Source organism: Hoplias malabaricus, chromosome 3, assembly GCF_029633855.1.
Source record: "Hoplias malabaricus isolate fHopMal1 chromosome 3, fHopMal1.hap1, whole genome shotgun sequence".
NCBI lineage: Eukaryota > Metazoa > Chordata > Actinopteri > Characiformes > Erythrinidae > Hoplias > Hoplias malabaricus.
The window spans coordinates 62,836,050-62,859,625 of NC_089802.1; the positions used below are offsets into that span (position 1 = coordinate 62,836,050).

The window sequence follows — 23,576 nt, forward strand, 5'->3', positions numbered from 1 at the left end:
AGGTCATCACCTGGAATGGTTTTCAGCAAACAGCTGTGGCCTCGTCAAGTGTTAATTTCTAGAACTGCTCAGCTTTTTTTTTTTAATCAGTTATTTATTATCAATTTGTTTACATAATCACAATTAATTATGTTTAAAAACAATTGCTATATTGTTTGATGTGTGGACAAAATGATCTTCATTGAAATATGTTTCAGAGCACTGCCCTAAACCATTAACATGAGAAATTCACACAACAGTCCTTTTAATTAAAAAGATAAAAAATAATAATAATAATTCATTACTTAAAATAGTAATGGACACAAGCTACAACCATTAACTCCTATATACATATATACTCCAAAGATATTTAGAGATATACTGAGGTACTACCTCTTATTTTCTGCACTCAACTGCACTGTAGCTTGAATATACTTTTATTTATCCAAGAAATTTGTGAAATAATATAAAATGAGCAGAAAAACTACATTTTGGATGCTGCCAGCTGTCAGTTAGTGTATTGCATTTATTTTAAAGTCAAGCTGAAATGAAAATGTACTCATTACCTTGTACAAGTCATTGTGCTGTATCATTTAAAATATAAAATTCTTTCTTCTTTACAATTTTTAAATAAAGTTTTTCTTCCTATAAAACACCTTATGGTATGTGATTACATATGTGAAAAGCATGGGGGCTTGGAGAACGTATATTAAACTTTATTAATCTCTATTTTTAAAAAAATATTTTTTCTGCATTAAAACAAATCTATTGTGACTACAAATGATCCACTGTGATTGGTTAATATTTGAGAAAATGTGATTCATTTTCACGTACTTGATTTGATTACATAAGAACAGTATATGAAGTATTGTATATTATTACATACTTTTACACAATATACTGTTTTTCAACACTGACTGCTTGTCTTTTAGCCTAATTCTATTCTGATATAGACACAGCAAGACTTGTGTGACAGAAAGAATGTGTGCTTATAATAATGGTACAACAGGGCAGCAGGTTTGTTATATTGTTGATCTAAGTCCATAAAACAGCAGTGTGTTCAGCACAGGATTAAGTCAGCCCTCATGCTTGCCCCCATTATACCTTTTACACAGAGGACTTTCATCTGCCCCTGGCAGTGGCATCTGGTAGTGACTGGGATTCAGTTCATTGCTATGGATGGTTCACAGGGCCAAATTATGAAAATGTTTTAAGAGTGTTGTTAAAATCTTAGTGTTTTTAAAATGTATCATCATTAACCTGCTAATGTTATCTTTGACACCCCTATTTTTTATCCATTTTACTGTGGTTTTATGCATTCATCTACACAACTAAAAACTGAGTCTAAAAGGACATATAGCTGTCATGAAGCTGCAAATAAGAGAAGAAATGTAAATAAGAAGAAAAATTCAAATCAAACAAAGAACTTGCTGACATGGTAGACAGGTTTATCTGCTATTTTATACTTTTTGAAGATGGATTAAGTCTACTGGAACAAACCGAACAACAGAGTGAATTACAGAAATGATTGTACACAGTTGATACACTACATATTGAAATGCACTGTGCACTAGACACACTCTGCAATATTTTTAGACACCCCTAAAAATGGCAAGTTCTAAAAATAGCTCACTCTCTAGTGAATAAGGATTAGTTTGGGACAGTATTCCTCACTGGTTCCCAATTCCTGCAAAGTAGACCCCATTCACTGCACCTGTGTTTAATTCCATGCTATAAAACGACTGCTTCAAAGTTATTCAAATTCATAGGCTCTAATGTGGGGGAGTTGTGTGTGTTAGAGCAAAGGAAAGCACTAATATGCAATGAGGTCCTCTACACCGGGACTGAGAACCACTGCTCTGATCTCAAGTGGTACCAGCTTCCCGAGAGTATATTAATGGAACAGAATATGTGACACATCTGTCACATCTGTCAGTCAAAGCACAGCAAATCCCAGGAACATGGATGGGCTGCTGGAAATTTCAATCTTATTTGGCAAGACCAGATTCTCCTCCATATCCACTGTGGCCTGAGCAGTTTAGCGATGATGACCGCTTGAGATGTGCTCTGCTAAGACATTTTTAGGTACGTTAAATATTTCCTTTGAAATAAATAAGAGCACATTAATAAGTTCTCTGCAGTGTGCTGATCCCAGTAAACACGTTTATTTCTCTCTCTTTTTTATATTCTTTTTTTAGATTAAAGGAAGATAGATGAATGCTTTTGTGCATCTAATTTGTGCTGATGGAATAATGGAGACATCCTCTCAGAGCAGTGAAGGTTTCACACTGACACTAGGACTGAAATAAAATGTCGTTAATGGGAAGCACGGTAGCACACCTTGATGGAACTATCCTTAAATGTGAGTGAGTATGTGAGAAATGGCACAAATGGGGTGCTCTTTCTAACCGTGAGTGAGTGTGTATGAGTATATGAGTGAGTTTCAAGCGTGTTCCATTAAATGCTTTGCATTTAAAAACACGGTTACCTTTTGGAATAAATGTATGCAAACTGATTTTATATTACAGTCTGATGCACTATAAACCTTTATAAACACACTTTACACATTTTTGTGAATTATAAAAGTGCCGACCAAGATGATCATACACAGCTTGCATAATCTCTACAGAAAAGCATGAAATCAAATGTGCCCAAGGGCATGCCTAATCTAGAGGGCTATAAACCCCCTAAGACTGAAACAGTTGAATTCCATTCTCTGGATTAATAGAATTATATATAACAACATAAAAAGGAGCTGGAGTGGCTTCTGTAATCCAACTCTTTCTTATATTGTTATATGGAATCCTAGCCATAACATCTAACATCAGGTCTTAAAGGTTATGTTCATATTAACAGGCTGTAGTGACTCTATATTTATTTAATCATTTGTTTGTTTATTTTGCACTAACGAGACTCAAATCTGATCTTTTCATGGCTGTGTGGACATGTCAAATCCAATTTTGCCAAATCAGACCATATGTGGTTCTAGATCGGATGCATATTCGATTGGTAGTTATGTGACTTGACTGTGACCAGCCATGTATCTTTTTGGCTGTATGCATGTGCCAGAGATTTTGCATCAGCCAGCATGGGCAGAACGGCAAACAGCAAAAGAGAGGCTGGAGCTGCGTCCCAAATAGGGCCAAACCCCCTACATAGTGCACTTCACAGATTATAAAACTAAAACTTCTACACCCAAACAGGGCACTCGTTTAACTGTGAGATGTGAAACTAATAGGGTTGTTATAGACTTATATTGTTTAATATGCACCGGGCATTTTCCTGGTGGGCAGACGTGCAATTTGAGCCAATAGGCCCGCCCCCTTTCTCATTGATCCTGCCTGTGTAATGCATCTGGCAAAAAAAAAGTCAGCACAAGAGTTTGTTTCTTAACCACCAGCCCCTTGAAACATGCTGGTGTGCGGCCCATTGGTTATTTTCTTTACTGACACAGGGCTGGCCCAATCATATCATGAAACACCTCCTCGCTTTGGCTCTGTGCACCGGTGTATCTGATGCATCATTTCTCTTTTCTATTCTTTCTTTCTCTTTATTCCTCCCTGAAACATATAGTCACACCCAATAGTATGAATGCTGCCTTAAGATTCATTACTGTGATGGAGTGGTGGAGTATACATTTTTAAATGTTAATAAATGACACTTGTTTGAAGTATTTAATGTGTCCACTCTCACTGATTCCCGTTAACTCATTGCATGGCTTAAGGCATGTGGTTTTAAAGAGTTGCATAGTTGGTATACACATTCAAGAGAAAGAAAAGTGTGCATTGTTGAATGTGTTGGGCCGGTCTGATCCAAAACGCCTGGGCTGATTTTTTGTCCCAGTCCGCCACTGCATACAGTGCACTACAGGAGTGACACGGTTTACTACACCTTGGCAAGGGACACATTTGGGATTCTGCTGATTTCTCAGTGCAGCAAAAACAGATGGGTTTTTTCGCTATCTTGTCCAAATCATGTACAGTCTACATGCTGACAAAGTATTAATTGTTCTTTGAACAACCATTGCTGAAGCATTCACTGAAGAACCACTGAAGAATCATCTTTTTTAAGAATGTATCACATTACAAATCCCAAAAAGGAATTAAATAACCAAAGCATCCAGACTGGGGCATAAATGTCAGTTTTTAAATGACGCCAAGACTCCCACGCTTCTTAAAAATACATAGCTGCTCTAGAACTTAACTCGGCATTACACTTTTGCGGTGTAGTATATCCGCCCTTTTCAACAGCACTGCAATTACACCCAGTGTATGTTTAATGAAGTAACGAATGTTGATTTAACCTCTTTCTTTAGCTTGCCCTCATTCTGGCACATAACTGTGAGTTAAATGTGATCGGACACAAAGGCTACTTGGTTAATTAAGCACACTATAAATTGAGGTGAGGTCTCGGCATTCGTGTGTGTGCGGATTATAACCTCTGTCCTGGGAGTACATTCGTCAGCTATGCATGATTAACACACACGCTAGAACAATTAGTTTAACTCACCATGACACGTTCATTATGTAAAGCTCTTTAAGGCCACGTCCTACCTGCGCTCAGTCAGAATAAAGCTACATTTCCCACAGTCGCCAGGTCTCCTACACTGTGATCATTTTAGGCAGAGAGCCGTTTTGGCAGTAATTAAAATGACTGCGCTATGCTTGGGAGACACTTGGGGCAAATGCGTCTGCAAAATGAATTAATATGCAACTGAGCTCAGCAGTGAGCAATCCCACAGTACAAATTATTACAGCTAATGATGAAGGGCACAAAAGTAAAGGCTACCACATGTCACCTGCATGCCGCACTTGCTCAGTTCAAACACACTGCCACTGGGAAAAGGAGAAATACAGGAAAGTGCTGTGCAGCAGTACTGAATGCACGGTGTGGCAGAAAAAAAATCAAATGCATACCAAATTTCCACTTACCCCAATTCTCAAGTTTCCTACTCTAGGTTTGTACTGAAGATACACCGAATGATCACTGGATTACACACACTATCCATGTCATCAGCCCCGCTAACCATACAGGAGCACTTGTAGTTCTACAATCACAGACTGTAGTCCAACTGTTTCTCTGCCTACATGCTTATCACCATTTCACCCTGCAATCCAATGGTCAATCCAATGGTGTGTTGTTCTGGTACGAGTGAATCAGGCAGTGCTGCTGCAGTTTTTTAAACTCCTCAGCCAACAGCGTCCTTTGTTCACTGATGAAAGGCTGGAGGAGGACCAATGCAAACTGTGTAGCAACAGATGAGTTATGGTCTCTAACTTCAAAGTGGACCAATGAATTAGGTGGGTCTTACAGAGAGGACAGTAAGTGGACACAGTGTTTAAGAACTCCAGCAGCACTGCTGTGTCTGATCCACTCGTACCAGTGCAACACACACTAACACACCATCACAGAGTTGGCAGTGTCACTGCAGCACTGAGAATGATCCACCACCCTACACTTACTGTGACCACACAGTGGTACTGTGGTGGTCCTGACCTTTGAAGGGCAGGGTGAAATGGGGATAAAGTATGCAGAGAAATAGGTGGACTACAGTCTGTAATTGTAGAATTACAAGGTGCTCCTGTGTGGTCAACGGAGCTGATAAAATGAACAATGAGTGTAGATACAGCTCCTAATCTAGTGACAGTGTACAACTAATGTACATTCTTTCAATCATTCATTCATTCATTGGTTTTCTGTAGCTGCATCACCCTGATCAAGGTTGAGGTCCAGAGCCTATCCAGAATCACTGAGTGTGAAAACAGGGTGCCCATCCATCACAGGCCATCACACACTCACCTAGTCACTCACACACTCATATTTGGCTGGAAAAATACTGGAACAAATGCTGGTGCAATATACAGGATGAGGACACCCTTTTATTTCTTTAATATGCTACATAACCACCTTCCCAATTTGAAAACTTGCCCTTGATCCAATATGGCGGCCATGTTTCGGACATAGCCTAAAATATAGGCCCCCACACCCATTACTTGCTTGAGTATTCAGATAAAGGGGTGTCCTGTGACATTTGACTCACCCTACAGTACTATTTACAAAAATGTAAATGACTGCAACATCTCATTCGCCAGTGTTGAGAAGAACTCTTCATATGTTCAGATATTTCTTTGAATATTCATTGTTCCACACAAAACCACTGCTTATACTAACAAACCTTTGAAGATCCCCTTTTTAGGGTATGGCTAAGAAGTGATGAAATCTTATACTCTCCTAATTAGCATGATGCAAACTGTGTGCCTGATTCATCACACATTTGCCTTAGGTTTCTAACTGTATTGCATACTACTATATATATAATAGAATGGCATTCAGCTTTCAGGATATCAGCTAATGCTGTATTTAACAGTTTGTGACATACTTTGGGCCACACGTTTTGACCGATTTACTACATTTGGAGTAAAGAGTGTGAAATCCTCTGAGCATTATTCAATATATAGCCTCTATTGATATTTAAGGTGGGCAGACGGGCAGAAAAGTTATATCCCTTTACCACCGCGAGTACACACAAAGCTGTACTGTTGAATTAATAATGAATTAAATGTTAAAAACTAGACAGTCTTATGTCCTTAATGATCACCTCCAGTTAAAAAGAGTGCCATGCATATACGAGAAGATATATAATGTGCAAAACAAGGAATCAAAAACATGGCTGAGTGTTTCCATTTGTAAACAACACTGTCTCATAGAGGCAGGAACTAATTGCATATTTATACAATGAAGGTGAAGGTGTTGATTTATATCTAAGCCACTTTTTTTTTACTCAAAATTCCAAAATATATATTACTTTTAAGCCTAAACATATATTTAATGGCATTGCGTCTGTGTAGACAATATGCATTGTGAATGTAACTGTTCTTGTACAATAGAGAACAACTATTCTCTATGTGCAAGCTCTGATTCTTTATTAAGTTCTTCTTCAAGCATAATTGTAAATAGACACAGTCATTTTTGGTTGAAAGCCATAATTATTTGTGTCCCACAGCCTGTTGTGCTCAGTTTGGCATTAGTTATCACCATTACTGGAGAATATTTCTGTTCTAGTCACACACTAGAACAGAATGTAAGTTGTTAAGTTCTTTAATTTCACTGCATTTAGCATCTTTCTTACATTATTTTCTTAGGCCAGACACTCTTTTACACAAACAGTCGGTGGCGCAGCAGGTAGTGTCGCAGTCACACAGCTCCAGGGACCTGGAGGTTGTGGGTTCGATTCCCGCTCCGGGTGACTGTCTGTGAGGAGTTGGTGTGTTCTCCCCGTGTCCGCGTGGGTTTCCTCCAGGTGCTCCGGTTTCCTCCCACAGTCCAAAAACATACGTTGGTAGGTGGACTGGTGACTCAAAAGTGTCCGTAGGCGTGAGTGAATGTGTGTGTGTGTATCTGTGTTGCCCTATGAAGGACTGGCGCCCCCTCCAGGGTGTGTTCCCGCCTTGTGCCCAATGATTCCAGGCAGGCTCTGGACCCACTGCAACCCTGAATTGGATAAGCGGTTACAGATAATGAATGAATGAATGAAAAAAATGGTGACTGTTTGAATGTCACAAGTCAATTAGACATCTTAAAAGAATTCATAAAATCAACAGCAGCAGACACGTCTGTCATAGAATACACTTTTCACCATGATTAACAAACATCACACATTGTCTCCCTGTCCTTTGCTTTCAATCCTGGTGGTTTTCTTTTCCCATGTGCTGTGTGTTGGTTTATGTCTAGCCATGTGCATGTGAACTCTTGCCACACCCCTTTCTGTGTTATGTGACTTGTGTTCACAGGTATCTTTTTTTCCTTGTTTGTATTTTATGTGCTTGGTCTGTTCCTTAGTCCTGTTCACTGTCTATTCTCTGCCTTAAATCTTGTGTTAGTATCCAGGTGTTTAGTATTGGTTTAGTCTTAATTTGACATTGTGTATCTTATTGAAGTCCACTTGCACTTGCATCCACTTCCTCGTCCCTTTATCACTGCACTCCAAGCGTCACAACAGTACACTGTACAAATTATACTTTTTGGTTTATTTTGATATTAGATACCATATGATGTGATAAAAATTGTAATGCACTGGACAGTTCATGACATATGTGGTGGTGATATAATATGAGCCCAATTTGTAGATCACAACCATGCTGTACATTACATAAGCTTATTGCTTTATGTTTGTCTTATAATCAGTATATCAGTCTTATAGTACAAGATATCAGGGACCAGACAAAAATGGAACAAATCTATGTAACACAGCCTCAAATTGATGGGTATATATTAAGTAGCCACACTTTAGACCCAAAACTATTCACTCTAAGCACTGACTAGAAGTCAAAACATGAATAAAAGGAAATAAAGTATACATAAACAAATAAATAAACACATCCTTAAGTAATAATAGCATCAGAAGAAATAAATGTTCATTGTGGGTTTGATCCATTTGACACGTATGGTCTATTATTGTATTCATATTTCAAACAAATCAACTCAGATTCAGTTGTGTTGTGTTTATTTGGCAGGTGCCAGATTCCACTTATCAGTGTTCCCACATGCTATAAAGAACAGAAATGTAAAAATCCCATAAGTATTCGTTTTAATTGAACCAAAGCTGCCCTGTGTGAACCCCACTGTACTTTGTAGAACCCTGGATGAATCTGCTAGATTTTGCCACTGCCATTATATGCTCCCACAGACTCAATCTCACACACCCAGGCCTTGAGCTCAAGAAGGAGAGAACAGAGTGAGCGATCACATTACACTGATTTATTCCTTTGTAGTGAGGTGTGTTTCAGCAGAGGAAAGCGTGCCCTGCCTGCGGTGGGCCACTGCATACATTAATGAGAGCAGATAATCTGCTGCACAACACGGACTTCATGCGAGGGCTTTAGTGGGGCCCTAATGCTCACCAGCAAAATGGAGCGCCCACCATTAAAATTTCAGTGCTGGGTGGGGTGGAAGGGGGAGAGAAAGCCATGCAAAGCAGCAATCAGACAGGCCATTTTAATGGAGAACTAAGGGGGAAAAAATGTGAGGCCTGCTTATGAAATTTTAATCTAGCTATTAGTTTAAGGCTGAAAGGAGGCGCTATTAGCAAAAGCTTATACAGCAGCTTTGGGTCAGAATGTGTAGCCTGAATAGCACTTTCATTTATTAACCGGAGTCAATATGGGTAGACTTTCCAGCCGGATGATTCCGTAAACACATGAGATGAGTGGCCAGGAAAGTTAACACCACCCTTGTACTGTGGTGAAGTTTAGTCATAACACTAGCTATTTTTAAGAGATATGTACCCTCGCTTTTCTTGTCACAGATTTTGTTTTTCAACCTGTTAACATAAACCTCACTGTAATAAATATATTAATAAATGCAGGGGGAAAAAAAGGTTGCCAAAAAAACAAGATATATGTGTATCACCTAACCTCAGATTCAAAGAGCATTCCTCCTCCCCATTTCATCTCCCTCAACTCTACACCTCTTTAATTAGCACAGAGACATCGCCATGAAATATTCTTGTGCTCCAAATTAAATAAAAAATATGAATAAAACATACTCCAGACCTCTGATGTTCCTCTCCATTTTCCCCCTATACCTTTCTAACGAACGTGCACAGAGAAAGCAGGACGGTAAGTGAGAGGAGACGAGAGGGGAGGAGAGCAGAGCAGAGAGAAGAGGCCAACTCTTGGAAGTGATTTTTTTTGCAGGGGGGTTGCCATTATATAAGAAGCCAGTCCTTCTGCCTTCTTGTTTATAGTGCAAATGTCTCACTCTCGCTCGTTGGCTGTTCGGACACCTGACGCACTCTCGTGACACTTGCGCCTGGGAACAGATGAAAGGTGCGTCTGCGTGCCAAAGCAGGCTGTCTGGCTACGAGCAGACGAGAGAGACCCATTTGTACGAGGAGCAAGTGGGGGGGGGAAAGTTGGGGAGATGGGGCTGAGGGGAAAGGTGGTGGGTGGGGGGGGGGTTCAGCTTGTCATCAACAGACTTTATGTAGAAAGAGACTTTCACAAGACAGAGGGAAAAGTGGTACCATTTGTCAGATGAAAGCCTCTTCTCTTCTCATACCTTGCTGAGGATATGATCTGTGCTTTAGGCTCGTGGGTTAGAATGGGGCGGGGCGCAGAGAGAGCCCCAGTCTGACTTTATGAAGATGATAAAACACAAGACTTGCTGGGCCTGAAACACAGTGTCCCGCACTTCTTTTCAGAGCCTTTCCTTGACAGAACGTTTCACAGCACTTGACGTCTGAGTGTTTTTTTTTTTTCCTTTTTCTGTCGAGGCTCTGTCCTGGGAGTGATCTGAGGGTGTGGGTCACACATTTTGGGTCAGAGAGACATGAAGGTTGAGGTCGGAATAAAAGAAGCAGAGGGTTTGATATGTGGGTCTGACTTGAGTGACACTATACAGTGTGTCTGTTTGAATGATCACGTTTTACTTTTTTTTTTTTTTTTTTTGTCAAACGTCAGTGTCTCCATAGCAGATGCATAGAAACAAGGCTGGGATTGTAAAGCACCTACCTGCACAGCTCCTAGCTAGAACTTTGTTACATTTTTATACAGAATAAAAATTATAATAATAATAAAAAATTTGATTATATATACAACAAAGACTTGGCTCACTTCAACCTATTTTCAACAGTCAGGACACCTACAGGACCACCAAGGTGCAGGTATAATCTGGGTTGTGGTTCACTCTCAGTGCTGCAGTGACACTGATGTGATGCAAGTGGATCAGACACAGAAATGCTTCTGGAGTTTTTAAACCCTGTGTCCACTCACTGTCCACTCTGTTAGAAACACCTACCTTGTTGGTGTGCCATGTAACGTCAGAGACAGTAGCTCTTCTGTTGCTGCACAGTCTGTGTTGGTCAACCTCTAGTCCTTCATCAGTGGACACAGGACATTGTTGGCTGGATATTTTGAGTTTCTGTGTCACCGCACCATCCAAATAAATCCTGCTTTGTGTCCATGGGGATCCTGACCTTTGTAGAAAAGGGCAAAAGAGGGCAAATAAAGTATGCAGAGCAAAAGATGGGCTGCAGTCCGTAATTGTGGAGCTACAAAGTGGAGCTGATAAAATGGAGAAAATAGCAGATGAAACATGGAGGTCCTTTAATGTTGTGGCTGGTTGATGTATATTTAAATATTCGAATGATAAATGGTAGTAAGGTAGAAGTTACTGATATAAAGCAAACAACAATTGCAAACAGCTCTCAATGCTCACACAGCACAGTCACACACATAGACCATCAAAAGCATCCTAATTAACCAGGCTACAGGGACAAAATATGTTTCATATGTATTTTATCAATTAAAGGAACACTTGGTAGTATTTTAATAATATTTAAAGGACTACTAGGTAGTTTACCTTAACATTATATCTTCAAAATAATTGTGATTCTTCACTGACCTGTAATAGTGAGATTAGAGCCTCTGTTGTTGCTACCCAACACTATTGAAACCGCACTATGTAACTATACCCTTTGTGTACCTTTGTTAATTGGTTTTCCATTTCTAATCCTGCAATAGGGAAATAGAAATAGGAAAAAACAACCCATTTCCTTATCTTGAACAATAAAATTATTATTCATTTAAGGAAAACAAACCGTTTTCTACAACACAATTATCTAAATACAACAAAATATGAAAAATGGATGAACAAATATAAATTAAAATAACAAGTTTTTTCATTCCTGCTTGTGGCTAATTATGGGTTTGGCTGCAGATTTTAGCCAGAACCAGCAGTTTTTAACACCAATATTTTAAAACGGAGGAACTAACTGCTGGTAGATTAAAGATGAACATACTTGAGCCATTTAATGATTTAATTAAAAATATGGTCAAGGACGGGGAAACATATGCTGAGATTTCTATGCACATTGGGGACATTGGTGTCCAGAGAGGGTGTTCTAAGTTTGCAAAACCACAGCAGAATGGTAACGTTTATGTGACACGTATATCTGTTATGTTGTTGTTAGGTCTGAAGAAACAAATGTTTCCTGTATTTGTGTTTTGATGCATTGGAAGAAAAAGGGGAAAAAAAGGAAATGGGTCGTTTTTCTATTGCAGGATTAGAAAAGGAAAACCAATGAACGAAATGTACACTGACCCACAAGTCCGTCCCTCTCCTTGTCCTTTGATTTCAGGACAGTGCTGTAAAAGTGAAATTTACTCTGCAAACAGAGGGAGCAAAGGAGCAAAATACCAAATCTTACCTAGTGTTCCTTTAAAATTATTTAGGCCATTTTCCTAAAGAATATGTAGTAGGGGTCTTGCAGTTTACTAGATAAAGTGCACAGTTGAATATTCAAAAGGACGTGTTGACTTTGCTACTTAAATTGTGCTGCAGCAATTCCTGTCATAAGTAGGTCATGAAAGCTGACTTCATACACAAGATCAGCTTTGGGTCAAGTGCGAAGTAGGCCAGGGGCAAAGGTCTGGTGTATTGTGAAGTCTTGTTTTTCAGACATGAATGGAAGCACTTAAATCACTTTACTGCACTCAGACGTTAGTTCTGCAAGCTCTCAGAAAAACTGCCATTGTGGAGGTACGCTTAAGGGTACATTATTGGTGCTTTTCCACTGCATGGAACCTACATGATTCGACTCTACACTGCTCAGCTCTTTTGCCTTTTCCACTGGCCAAATCTTGCACCTGGTCTCTGGAACCATGTACTTTTTAGTCCCTGATCACTTACCGTTCCAACCGAGCTGAGCAGGGACTGAATCATGAAATGTAAACACTGCAGAGTGCTGACTGGCCAGAGACCTGTCAATCACCACAAAATGCAGAGCTCCAGCACAAACAACCTGCTTGTAACATCTCTCATGTTACAGTAGCTTTCACATTCGGTTTTGTCCGACTCACATCAGCAGTTTGTAACATTACCCAGAGGTCCAAACACTCCTTGGGTCGGTGGTCGACAAAAAACTGTGAAAGCCAAATGTGACACAAGGAAAACTGATCTGTGAGAACTGGGGCTCCATTTCACGGTGGGGCCGTGCTAGAGACAAATGTAACCGGCTAAAAGTGAGTAGAGCCGAGCCGAGTCAAGCCGATCCCAAGCAGTAAAAAAGAGCTGATACATTACCTTTAGTTAGGGAACATGACTGTATCTTAATTTTATAATTTCAAATCATATTTTCTCTCCAGGACATATACATTGTTTTTTATTTTATTTTTGCCAGGTCTATGATGAAAGCGTTCAATTACCAACCTCTCTTTCAACAGAAGAGAATGTAACTGGACTTAAAGCCACTGTTGTACCTATAAATGGAATGTCTATGACTGTATACAAAAGCTGTCTTCTCATTTGTCTGCATTCAGAAGTGCAATGTATATTTGATGGGAGGAAAACATATCCAAAAAACAAAAAAATCCTTATCTCGGTTTATGCTTTTCAAATTTTAGAGAGCTCTTTATTGGTTAAAAAAACTCCAAAATCCTGTCCTAAAGAACTGCAATCCTGTCACAAAATTGAACAGTTAAAAATGACTCATCCTTCTTTTCGGGCTCCTCACGCTGCTGTTTAGCCAGTCTCTTTGAGCGGTTTGTAAGGTAGGGGACTTGATAATGCACTAGCTGTTTAGTAGGAGGAGGGCTTTTGTAGCTGAGAATTGACTGCTGAGTGCGGTATATGAAGTCTGCCGGCCCTGTGTACGACACTGTGGGGTTGCCTCTCGCTTTGTATACTTGACTTTATTGATTTCTTCTTACGCCGGCAAAAAGAGCAGTAATTATGAGCCTGGACCGACTCATTGATTTGACTCGCCATCGGAGACTTCACACTGACAAATCATTATCTCCCCTCCCCTGGGCTCCATCAGTTAACCAGAGTTTTGTGTTTTAACTTGCTTAACTGAACCCCAATCTATATTTACAACAGCAGCAGCAGCTGAATTGTACAGACTCTGGCTGTCTATTTACGTGACTATAAAGCAGACAAAAACTGATAGTAGCCTTTGAAAGTGGAGCTATTTCAGGGTGTGCTAAATGATATGAATGGAGAGAACATATTGAAGAAAAACAATGTACGCTGGAACGTGTAATGCCAACAGCTTCTTCATTACAAAGAGGCGGCAGAGAGAGAGAGAGGGAAAAAAAAGTTGCCACTATTTCAATGGAAACAAACATTGCTTTGGGCCTCTTTGTAAACAGTACACAGATGCTATTTCGAGTGATGGGAGCTCCACCTTGTCACAACAATTCCTTAAAAGAGGAACAGTTTAATGTCAACAATATTTTCTCCATCTGCCTGTTCATGAAATCCCGCGGATCCACCGGGGAAAAGCTTCCTCTCACACAGGCAGGGAGGTGCAGACTCCAGATTTCGCAAAGAGCTCGCCGGATTACATCAACCCTGGAAAACACCAGCGCGGCGTTCAATGACAATAATAGGCTCAGGTCTTGGCACAAATCCATCAGCTTAATCTACCTGCCAGTACATTACAGGTGTTTAGGTAGGGTTTGCAAATAGGTTTTGGGGTGGGGGTGGGATTGTTAGTATACAACACAGCGCATACCATCCAGTGTCTACAGGTGAAGAACACCTATAATGTTCAGTAATATTCTGATATTTGCGTTTTGAGAGGGGCTGCTCTTGCGTGGTGTTACGTTCCCTCTCCAGGTGTACAAACTCACTGAGTCAGGACGCAGGTGGTCATGTGACGGCTGGGGAAAGAGGGAGGGGAGAGAGGGGAAAAAAAAAAGGCCAGGCTTTGCTTCAGGTCCAATTTACAGCAATCGTGAATTAGCTCAGTGGCTCCTCTCTTTTCCTGACAGGTTCCCACAGACAGAAAATCCCAATTAAGGCAGCCGTGAGCACAGTGTCAGCTTCTAATTGGATTAGATTACAAACGTGATTGGGGCCAATTAGCGTGCAGTGCCTTCACCTTTTTAAAAAAGAAAAAGTAATTTACCCTAATGGAGATTCTTGCCAAGGTGTATATTAGGACTCTTACTGCAGTAACTGAGTCAGATGGCCTGGCCCCAGGCTTTGCGAGTTAAGCAGGCTGAAGCCAGGCTTATAAATAGGCTTGCCGCTGACACACACGACAGGAACTGAGAATGAATTTCGCACAGGAATATTTCCTCTACCAATCAGGATTCTGTGCGGGAGCCAACACTTTCGCATTTAAATTGCATTGAAGTAAAGCTTCTGGTAACAAGTGTGACCTATGGTAAAGCTTGACTAATACTCGCCTCTGCTAAGCCTCAGCTCAGCATAATCGAAAGCCACCATACAAGCTAATTTGCTGGAAAGAATTCTGGCCTGCCATATATACATATATATATATATATATATATATATATATATATATATATATATATATATATATATATATATATATATATATATTACAACCAAAGTGGCAAGAACAGGCACTAGTACTTTTCACAAGGCCCTGTTTCACTGTATTGTGAAGTCTCCATCATTTCCTAATCCCTTTTTAAGATTAATATCTGTCATCCGACTTGAAACAATGGCACAGGAATTAATGCTAGGCATGCTAATGTGGTCAGCCCAGCAAAGCAAATTGAGCAGGAAACGGAGGTTAAGTGTCTGTTTTCCAAAGCGCCATAATTATATACCTCTTAAACTGTCTATTAAACTCAAATCACTGCCACCCAGCAAGGTGTTTTTCTCCTTTAATGAATGATGGGTCCTTTAAAGTTGCCTGGCATCTATGAAGCAGCTCATATATAAACAATGACATTAATTAATTACCTCTCTCCGGCGCTCACGCAAAAAGAGGTTTATTCGTGAACGAAAATAGGAGCGTGGAGGGTTTACAGAAAATCCAGGATATTTAATTGGAGTTTGTGTGTGTCTTTGTATGCGCCTCTGTATCTACCAGCAAAATGACTTACGAAATTAAAGTGAAATGCTTTGATCTGTGATAAGATTTGAATAGCGGGGATTTAAATATTTAAAACTCTTGTGCAGCGTCATGCTTTGATCTGCCGGCTGATTAGGTTGGGGGGGTGGGGGATTGGGGGGCTGGGTGAGGGGGGGTTGTTATTGAATCTACGCTAAGTGAACGTGGGTGAGCCGGCCCACTCTAATTGCGAGTTGTCTTGCTGAGCGAGAGGGTAAATTACACATCTTAAAGGAAAAGGGTAAACAGTTCATTTGAATTAGCTTTCTCTTTTCACCTCCTTCTCTTTTAGAAGAATAAGGAGAGAAGACAGGGACAAATAAGAAAAAAAAAATCAAACAGCTGAATCTATAGTGGGAGGAAAGTCAAAGCAGGAAACAAATGCCATTACGAATGCAAAAGCTGCTCCAGTTTGCTCTTTTTTTGTGTGTGTGCAGAAGTGCGCCTGGCTTCTGGCCTTGTTACTTATTGCATGGGAAATATTAGACAACAGAGACAAGTTTCATGCAAGCAAGCAGAAACTTAATACTGTACATGCAGAAATATAAATCTAGATATTCTAGGACTACTAAACAGGTAAATATAATCTCCTCATGTATGGCTTCTCTGATGTAACATATTTATCCCAAGAGTCAGGGAAATAACAGAAAAATCAAAACAGAATGCAAACAGTGTGTCGATAACTGACTGAATATTACATTAATAAGTGTCACTCAGAGTAACTCTGCTTTACCAATGGGCATTTAAAAGCAACAATGATGATTCTGAGGAACTGCTGCTGCTCTTTACATACTTTTAAAGTGGAATGGTATTCATTCATTATCTGTAAGCGCTTATTCAGGTCAGGGTCGCAGTGGGTCCAGAGCCTACCTGGAATCATTGGATGCAAGGCGGGAATACACCCTGGAGGTGGGAGGAAACCGGAGCACCCGGAGGAAACCCACGCGGACACAGGGAGAACACACCAACTTCCCACAGACAGTCACCCAGAGCGGGAATCGAACCCACAACAATCCAAGTCCCTGGAGCTGTGCGACTGCGACACTACCTGCTGGGATGGTATGTTTGAGGGGAAAAAAACAATTGTTGTTTGTATGTGGCTGAAATTTAACTTCCCTGAAAGGATTTATTCACTGTTTGAATTACCACAGTAACTCAAATTGTTTAGTTTTGTAGAACTTTCAGTTAGTGTTTACTTTCATGCTGTTAGCACTCCTGAAATTGTAGTTGGTTTCACCTTAATCATAACATTCACAATTTACATTTTTTATAAAATTCTAAGGCTGTTTCCTCACTGTCCTAGAGATAACATACATGACAAACGACAGTCACACATCATAACACACACATATCAACAAAAAATAAAAAACAAATACAAATATATTTATATACAAGATATTGAAGAAAGAAAAATAAATTGCTGTAATCCTTCTCCATAGGTGAGTAACACTGACTTATTTTTGCTGTAACTGACTCTAAATTTGGGAGAGTGCTAACAGCATTTTAAAATAAACAGATCAAAACTGCTACAAAACCAATGAGTTTCTGTGGTAATACAAACAGATGAGTTAAACATCAACCATGTACAAGCAATTGTCGAGTCTCTGGAGTAACGATGGCAGATGCTGTATTCTCCCTATTATAGACTATCAGAATTATTTTAAGTTGTACTTTTAAAAAGTGCCTAGTACTACCTTGTGCTCCTTTAAATACGTATTTAAACTTTTGTTTATTTCACATTTTATTTTAATATAGTAATAATTCTAACACGATGAAATCTGGTCAGTAGGCTGTCACTAGCCTAGTTGCTTCATGAATTAGAGTGTGCTTCATGTTGATATGTAAATAAGGTTTCCACATTGATTTAAAGTTTCAGACGATAAAATGAAGTAATGTTATACATATGAATTGATTACATTTGGCAGATGCTATTTACACTAAGTATAAATAGAATAACAGTGATATAAAGCAGAATTTATATTCCCAGAACAACATCTTCCAATAAAGTATCTTTTTATATTTGCTCAGGAAAGTATAAAGTGGCAGTAAAAATAGCCAGGCTGTGTGGTTATTCCTCATACTGCAAGACATTAGACACAAAAAGACTTCTAAATGTACATAAATAAAAAATACTTCTGAAAATAAGCAACACATCTAGGCAGCCATTATTAGCTGCAAGTGGTCAAGAGCAGGCGAGTAGAAGAGCCCGTGTCAGTCAGATCCCTTCAAGTGTGTGTCTCTTTAATTGGCAGGAACTCGGGCTGAAACCTGAGGAGAGGGATAATTCTGAGGAAAATGCAAAGGGGGTCTGACAGTAAGCTGGATGCATGCTCTGCTCTTCCTCTAAGGATCACATTAGCACTTCAATTGATTCTGAACCTGGGCTGGCTTGGCCCTTCTGTACCTGACTCTCCGCAGGGCGACCCATCCCTCCCCACCATCACCGTGATGTTTATCATGGAGTTAACAAGGCCAGTGCAGCTGAACTCTCTGCTGAGAGCAAACCCACAGTTGACCAGTCGAGTCAGAACTCCTCCTCAATATGTTTCTTCCGCTCACTATTTTTCCTCCTTTAAACCAGGAAAGGGAAGCGTTTGAATTCATCAGCATCAAGCTGACAGCGTCTTTGCAGTGCTACAGGACCATGCTGAGTTCACAGAATTCAGAATAACTTGACATAAATGAGTGCTCTAACGTGCTAAAAGCTGCAGTAAATGCATGAATTACTGAGTTATAATTACAAAAAAAAAGCTAATTGTCTTTAGTTAAACTAAGCCAATTTGATTTTCCATAGGAAAAGTACACTTTCTGCCAATTTCCCTTTTTTATTATGCACTGGAAGCCATTATGTTTGCAGATACTGGGTGTGTGCAACTCTCTTTAGAAGAAAAGAAAATATCCAGCATCCAGGGCAGTAACTATCTGCATTCATTTGCCCGCCTACACTTTCCTTTATCTCTCTTTAATATTAAAATGCAGAATATTCTGTTAAATAGATCATCAGCCTCACATTAAAGAGGGTTTTTCTTCTTTTTCCTCCAAACGCAGTTCTAGTCCAATAATTACATTAAGTATGATATTTGCTCTAAATGAATGTTTAAACAGCCCCGAATTTAAATTCATAAGCATGAAAAAACACAGATAAATGTGTCCAGTTGATCCAGCGATGCCTCAGTGAGTTTGTTCCAGATTAATATAACAGGGCTGTAAAATGCTTATTAAATTAGAGGAGCGGCCCTGCTTACAATACAATGCTTTCATCATCTTATAAATATTCAAAATGTAGATTGCTCCGAAAACAAATACGAGACACAGTTTGCAGTTGTCTTCATGTGACATGAATGTTTCATTACATGCTAAATGTAGAAAAGTCATTCCAATTTCTTCCCCAGTTGCAAGCAGCATCAAATCTGAACTGACTCCTAATGAGAGCAGTTACAGCAGGGAACTTACCACACTCTGTTTAATGGGCCTTAGTGTGTAGCTATTTCCTTACGTGCAACAAAGGCTTGGTACAGATTCCCCATCATGCCTTGTATTGACTTGGACCTTTCTAGAATTTTATTTTTTTATTACTATTTATATTCATGCAATGTAACTGAGCCACAAGCTGTTAATTCTATAAGTATTCATTAAAAATCATGTTATTAGAGGGGATGTCTACGATTGTGGGGAAACAGTATTCTCTGGTTTGTTTAAGTTCAGAAGCTCTGTATTTTTTAAGGGAGAATGGTATGTTTAAAGGAAAAAAACTTTATCTTTGTAGATATCACTGTTTGTATTACCACTGAAACTCATTTGGTACTCGAGTTGTTTCGATTTGCAGCACCTTAGGATCGCCACATCTTTTAAGGTGGAACGGTATGTGTGTTTGAAGTTTAACTACTCTGTAAGATATTATTCACTGTTCGAATTACCACAGAAACTCATTTTTAACTCGAGTTGTTTAGTTCTGTAGCACCTTCAGTAATGCAATTGTTGATGTTTTTGCTCATTTATAGAAACTGGGGCTTTGAAAACACATCAGACCTGTTTCCAGCACACAAACAGACTGGAGAGCTAGCAAATGTTGAGGAATCATTGTACCTTATTGGTCCACCTTGAAGATGTAAAGTCAGAGACAATGCTGCATCCGTTGCTGCACAGTTTTTGTTGGTCATCCACTAGTCCCTCATCAGTGGCGACAGGACACAGCCCACAGGACACTGTTGGCTGGATGTTTTTCATTGGACACTGCTGTGTCTGATTCACTCCTAACAGCTTATCACACACAAACAAAACACCACTACATTAGTATCACAGAAACACTGAGATATAATCTGCTCTTTGGTGGTCTTGTGGGGGTCCTGACCATTAAAGAATAGGATAAAACAGGGATAATAATGTATGCAGAGCAACAGATTGACTACATTTTGTATTTGTGGAACTACTATGGGCTTCTATATAGTCAGTGGAGCTGATGAAATACAAGGCAGATGTTTCTAAACCAGTGATCATTCATTCGCTGTCCAAAGTAAAACATGTATATCCTTTTTTGTCCATCTTTTGAGTTCTGTTTTAGTTTACTACATATTTTGGGCAAAGAATTGTGAAACATTTCATAATGAATTGACCAATATATGCCCCAAAATTACTTGGATTTGTTTTATGATTATTATTATTAAAGAGAATGACTATATATATATATATATATGTATAGTGTAACTGAGGTGTTTACAGGTCAGTGATGATACATCTCCCAAAAAGCTGTTGTCTGTGTCTGACAGGTGATATAGTAAGCCATGAATTGCCTGTCTTAACATTTCCTCCACCTCACCAACCAGTGTTTCAGACCGTTGTGGCAGGGTTTACAAGAGAGAGCCACCTGCTCATGAGCAGGATGATCAATGAAAATGGAGCTTTCAGAGCCATTTCCATACGAGAACCTTATTGATATTTCAAGGCCCAGGCTTAGATCAATGAAGTCTGCTTGGGCCTGTCTGACTGAACTCACCCCTCACTCACCCCTCCCTCCCCCAACCACCATCACAAAATCAGCTCTCAGGGCTCTAAGGGTAAGATTAATTGATCGAAGCAACGACAAATATCGGACACTGGTGTCAATCTGTGCTTATTTATGCTCCCCTGTGTCTTTGAGGGGGTAGTCTGTTCACAGGAACAATGCTTAGTGTATAGAGGGTTGCTAAAACACCATTTCCCCCCAGTTCTGACATTTGTTCTTCTGTGATGTAGCTTGATGCAAATAGCAGCATTGAGAGAAGTGAATGGCATGAAAATTTAATACGGTTTTGCCACTGGGAAACTACTCGTATAGGTAAAATCTCCCATTCAAACTACAGGCAGAAGGTTGTGACACTGTTCTGTGCTTACTGAAGACTCTGCTGGTATATATTTTTTTTTGGGGGGGTGGGTGTTGAGCACAAACAACTATTTTAATAACTGACAATTATGTAGATTATACTTCTGATTAATCAAATATCCCAAAAGTCAAGCCACTGATTATAGCAAAGGGACAAGTCACACTGGTCACTATAATAGAAAGAATGGCAAAAATGAATCGAAATAGAAATACTGGACACAGGGGACCTTTTTTCTACAAGTTGACAGCTCCCTGGGGTCTTAATCAAACACATGTGGCATTCTTTGGTCAAAATTCCACAAGGATTATACAATAAATATACAATCTCATCGCATCTAAACAGCCCTGTTCAGAATGATCAGTTTCTGTACCTGTTCTTTTAAACGATAATTAGCCACTCCTCACAACCCAACCACAATCAAGCATGCAGCAACAAGAAATGAGGCACATAATTTAAGTTAGCCCAAACTGAAACATTAAGTTATTACACCCCAAACAATTCAAGTTGATATAAACTGAAATAAAATATTCTTTTTTTATTTATTTTCTTTTTTATATATTATATTATACATACTGGATGCGGGATAAGCAGGATAAACAACCTTTATTAAACCCAAAACTAATGAAGGAGTTCCCTCATCCCTCCGATACTCTGTACCGACAGAGTACTAAAATAAAATCATCACTTCACACAAACAGCCATAGGTTACTGCGTAAAAAGCACTGGTAAAAGTGTCAGTTACACTGGTTAAAACAACAAACTGACCCTGAAAGCTTTGGCTAATTCACCAAGAGCAAGCTGAAAAATGACGAAAAGGTGTGTTGTTTTTGGCTGCAATAATTCAATGTACAGTGGGACATCTGTGCACAAATGGCCCAAAGATCCCAAAATATCCAGAAAATGGACTAAATTTGTCAACTTTAAGCGGGCACTTTGGAAAGAACCATGCGCTCACTCCGTTATCTGTAGCTCATTTCACTGGCGCTTTTCCAAAAATATGGGCATGTAAGGACACCAACGAAAGGTGTTCAAGAGCCTCTGTAACATGGAGGTAAACAGGGTAAGGACACTTACTTCGTCTGTTTTAGCCGGTGTTAGTTAACGTTAGCTTGACTCGCTAAACTCGGTGGCTCAGATTATACTCGGCTACGTAGCTGCATTACGGAGGTTTATAGTGTCGGATGAATTCGAGTTCCATTTCGATCACATTTACAAGAATAAAATTTGAGTTTAGCTTATTGCTAGGCTATTGCCATGAATAGTGTGTGTTTTTAGCTAGATACTGTCATAACAGTCAGTCATAACGGTGTTTTACCGCGGCGTTGTCCAGCCGTTGTCCTCAAGTGACGTCACGGTTGCGTTCAAGAATGTCCGTAGCGAGCTCGGGTTTTTCCGTCAATTTAATAAAATTGTCAGTTTTAAAGTAAATTAAGCTGCTATTTTCATTTTAATTCATACTTATTTATGTCAGTAACTAAAATAATGTGAAATATTCATGGAGGTCCATTAAGTGGTGCTTAGCCTTTAAGTTAACACTTTAAATCAGTCCATTAAAAGCCTTTTTATTTAATATATTTCTTTGGCTTATTAAACTATTAACACTTTTAAATGTATAATCAATTGTGTGTACATATAATTTCTAGTAAAGCAATACAATTTAAATATTTATCTTTATTGTATTTAAACAGTTCAATTAAATATAACATGCAGGCTTACAGTGTGTAGTCTTTTTTTTTTTTTTTGCTATTTTACTTAGCCCTCTTTTACTTCTCCATTCTCTATTTTGCCCTTTTGTTTGTTTGCTTGTTTGTTGATTTAAAATCTGACAAAGTTTTTTTCAGTTTGTGGGTCAGATGGCACCCCAAAATAGTGCACATGTTATGAAATGTTGCATTGTTAAATCCTTAGCTACACCAGATAATGACTAGATTGGCTTTCAGTTTCAAACCCACTACAGCATTTTAAATAAAAAAAAAATAAATCACTTTTGAAAACAGTGGAAATAATCACTTGAGCACTATATAGCTCTCCCTAGAATGTAAACTCTCCAGCTATCAACACTTTCACACTTGAGGATCGAATAAAGAGCAGATAGTGTCCTAAGTGCATTTAAAGTGCAAGACAGAGATGTCAACTTTGTAAAAAGGGTCACCTGGGCACCTTGAAAAGTGAGGTGTAAATGTGTGAGTCTTCTAAGGAGAACAATACATTCCATCCTGAATGCGCTGCTCTTTTCCCCCACCTCATCTTGTCAATACTGTCCCTTAAGAAGGCCAAGCCTGCTGACAAGTCCCATCTAGTCATTGTGCCTCTTAAAGTATCTCTCCTCGTCGCTTATCAAAATGACTCTCTGTTAAATAAACCAT

The 23,576-nt window shown here is 39.3% G+C and overlaps 1 long non-coding RNA gene across 3 annotated transcripts; it reads right to left on the reverse strand.

Annotated features, from left to right (window-relative positions):
- Positions 1-7,238: 7,238 nt before the first annotated feature.
- On the reverse strand, positions 7,239-22,576 carry LOC136690699 (uncharacterized). Of its 3 annotated transcripts, none has more exons than XR_010801755.1 (4): positions 22,526-22,576; positions 19,937-20,110; positions 10,777-10,954; positions 7,239-7,470 (listed from the first exon to the last, which is right to left on the reverse strand). It is a non-coding gene; the product is annotated as an uncharacterized lncRNA (long non-coding RNA). The 3 variants fall into 3 exon arrangements; XR_010801756.1 differs by lacking the exon at positions 22,526-22,576 and adding an exon at positions 22,285-22,417; XR_010801757.1 differs by lacking the exons at positions 19,937-20,110; positions 22,526-22,576 and adding an exon at positions 16,721-16,886.
- Between the last annotated feature and the right edge of the window lie 1,000 nt (positions 22,577-23,576).